This window comes from Danio aesculapii, chromosome 24 (assembly GCF_903798145.1).
Source record: "Danio aesculapii chromosome 24, fDanAes4.1, whole genome shotgun sequence".
NCBI lineage: Eukaryota > Metazoa > Chordata > Actinopteri > Cypriniformes > Danionidae > Danio > Danio aesculapii.
The window spans coordinates 3387590-3391499 of NC_079458.1; positions in this window are offsets into that span (position 1 = coordinate 3387590).

Below are 3910 nucleotides of genomic sequence, written 5' to 3' on the forward strand. Positions count from 1 at the left end.
CATCCGCTGTGTAAAACATATGCTGGAATAGTTGGCGGTTTGTTCCACTGTGGTGACCCCTGATGAATAATGGAACAAAGCCGAAGGAAAATGAATGAATGAATGCTGCTCTTAATAAAGAGAATATTGAAAATGCTGTCATCATTTATGCACCCTTTACTAGTTTCAGTTTATTTCCTCTGCTGAACACAAAACAATATACATTGAGGAAAATGCTGAAAACTTGTACTCCTTGACTTCAACAGCATTTGTTTTTCTACTATGAAGTCTATGGTTACAGGTTTCCAGCTTTCTTCAGAAATACCTTCCCTTGTGTTTCCAGCAGTAGAAAGAAAGTCAAAAAGGTTTAAAACCACTTGAGGGAGAGTAAACCGTGAGTTCATTTTCATTTTGGGGTATCCAAAAAATCCCTTTAAAGTAAGCATGTTAGTAACATGAGTTATTAAACATCAACAACACCAAAAGCATACTATAGTATATACTATAGTTTAAGCAAGATCGAAAAATGTAAATTCATTCATTTTCGGCTTCATCCCTATATTAATCAGGGGTCACCACAGTGGAATGAACCGCCAACTTATCCAGCATATGTTTTACGCAGCTGAAGCCCTTCCAGCTGCAACCCATCTCTGGGAAACACCCATACACACTCTTTCACAACGGACAATTTAGCTTACCCAATTCACCTGTACCACGTGTTTGGACTGTGGGGGAAACCAGAGCACCCAGAGGAAACCCACGCGAACGCAGGAAGAACATGCAAACTCCACACAGAAACGCCAACTGACCCAGCCGAGGCTCGAACCAGCAACCTTCTTGCTGTGAGACGACAGCACTACCTACTGCGCCACCGAAAATAGCAAATCTTAACCTAATTTGCATATGGTCGTTCATCTAAATGAGATTTATTACGTTCTCATAGTACTTTGTAAAAATATCTCTGAATTAGTAATTTTCCGTGTTTTGTGATTCATGTTTTTATTTTTTCCCTATTTATTTCTGCTTTTAAATTGCATTAATGGGATCTTGATCTTTCTTCCAACAACTTTTAACTTTGAAAAGTTGGAAAAACACAATATTTTGTGAACATTTTCAATAGTTTGCAGTGATTTATTGTCTGAGTTGGTGCTGTATATTACGCTACAAAACCTTGTAAAGCTGCGGTCACACTTGACTTTTCCTCCCATAGACTTCCATTCATACGCACGCGAATGCGTCAGACCGGAAACGCAGGGTCATGCGTCAAGTTTCGCATGTTGCTGCGGTGCAAAGTTCAAGCTTGGTGAACTCTGACCTGCGAAATCGCATCACTTGACTGTGTGAGACCAATCGAGGATCAAAACACGACCTCTCTGGACAGAAATTAAAAACATGGAGCAATCGCTCGCTTTTTTAAATATCTAAAAAACTTGTTTAATCCCGCCCCTTTTCGCAGCGCCGTACGACAGAATTTCACACACACAAAGCCCAGTGTGACCGTAGCTTAATAAACTGCCAGTACTGTAATTTAACAGACTTATTTCTTATACATTATATTATCTCAAACTACTTAAATGTCAATAAAAGTCACATCAACATTTATTTTATTCATTCATTCATTTTCTTTTCGGCTTAGTCCCTTTATTAATCCAGGGTCGCCACAGCGGAATGAACCGCCAACTCATCTAGCACGTTTTTACACAACGGATGCCCTTCCAGCCGCAACCCATTGGTAGTCTCTGGGATCATCTTTGGGAAACATCCATACACACTCATTCACAATCATACACTACGGACAATTTAGCCTACCCAATTCACCTGTACCGCATGTCTTTGGACTGTGGGGGATACCGGAGCACCCGGAGGAATCCCACGCAAATGCAGGGAGAACATGCGAACTCCACACAGAAACGCCAACTGACCCAGCTGAAGCTCGAACCAGCGACTTTCTTGCTGTGAGGCGACAGCACTACCTACTGCGCCACTGTGTCGCCCTTATTTTATTTATTTATACATCATTTTTAAAACAGAAATAGATTAAAAGATAATCGGGCCTGACTCAGCATGAATGCAGTTTTTCAGCTCCTGCTCTGCAAAAGATAAAAACATACAGACACACTTTCCATCTCATTGATCAACACATGAGAACTGTACAAACAATCACCAAACATACAAAATAAAGAGAGACAACATCCCATAATGCAATTCACATCCACAAATACACGGAAAACACTTCATTTACACTCAGAAACTTTGGAAACTGTTCATTAACACATATGTTCTTCAGTGTATCTGCTATCTTAACAATTATCAGTCAGAAAATTAGAGTACTATAGAACAGTTTGAGGCGTCACGGTGGCGCAGTGGGTAGCACAATCGCCTCTCTGCAAGAAGGTTGCTGGTTCAAGCCTCGGCTGGGTCAGCTGGTGTTTCTGCTTGATTGCAGATGCACTGAAAACCCTTGTGTTCACGTGGGTTTCCTCCGGGTGATCCGCTTCCCCCCACAAGTCCAAAGACATATGGTACAGGTGAATTGGGTAAGCTACATTGTCCGTAGTGTATGAGTGTGAATGAGAGTGTATGGGTGTTTCCCGGTGATGGGTTGCAGCTGGAAGGGCATCCGCTGTGTTAAAACATGTGCTGGATAAGTTGGCGGTTCATTCCGCCGTGGCGACCCCTGATTAATAAAGGGACTAAGCCGAAAAGAAAATGAATGAATGAACAGGAAAGTGTGGTGGTCCTCTGCTGAGAGGGAGCAGGACTTTGTGCTAATCCAGATCCTGGTGCTGTGTGAAAAAAAGAAAAGAAAATCCTCCAAACTTCATTTAATAAGCTGAAGTATTTCCAAAGTGCAAATGAACCGAGGGTTGAGTTGCATGTGTGGATTTCCCAGTCATGTATTCATAATCATAATCAAACGTTTTCACCTCTATTCTGTGCTTATGAGCAGCATGTGAACAGATTTAATCCTGCATGGTAATTCTGAGTGTTTGAGCTTGAATGTCACGTGTGCCAGGAAATATTATGCGTGCCAGAAATTCTCTTGGTTACAGGTTTTTTTAATGGTATCATTTCTACAGTGTAATATTAATAAACTACTTGTCCTAAGGGGTGGCACAGTGGCTCAATGGTTAGCAAAGTGGCCTCACAGCAAGAAGGTTGCTGGTTTGAGCCTCAGCTGGGCCAGTTGGCATTTCTGTGTGGAGTTTGCATGTTCTCCCGGTGTTGGCGTGGGTTTCCTCCGGGTGCTCCGATTTCCCCCACAGTCGAAAGACATGCGCTGCAGGTGAATTGGATGAACTAAATTAGTGTATGAGTGTGTGTGTGAATGTGAGTGTGTTTGGGTGTTTCACAGTTCTGGGTTACGTCTGGAAGGGCATCTGCTGCTTAAAAACATATGCTGGAATAGTTGGCGGTTCATTCTGCTGTGGCGACCTCTGAAATGGAGACTAAGCTGAAGAAAAATGAATGAATGAATGAATAATTGCATGTACTTACTGTATGGTTAGACTAAAACTGAGGGTTATTTGCATGCAATTATACATAATTAATTGTGATTACATGATACACGTGTAAGAATGGCATAATTAAGTAACATAAGAAAGTGTTACCATTCGCTCTTTTGGGTTTGTCCATCAAATATGTTGGTTTGGCCCTTCCCAGATGCATAAAAATTTCACCCAAAAAAGAAGATACTTTGAAGAATGTTACAAAACGGCAACCAATGATCTCCATAGTAAGAAAAGCAAATGCGACAGCATGGTGGCTCAGTGGTTAGCACTGTGGCCTCACAGCAAAAAGGTAGCTTGTTCGAGTTGGCATTTCTGTGTGGAGTTTGCATGTTCTCCTCGTGTTGGCGTAAGTTTCCTCCGGATGCTCTGGTTTCCCCCACAAGTCCAAACACATGCACTATAGGGGAATTGGATGAACT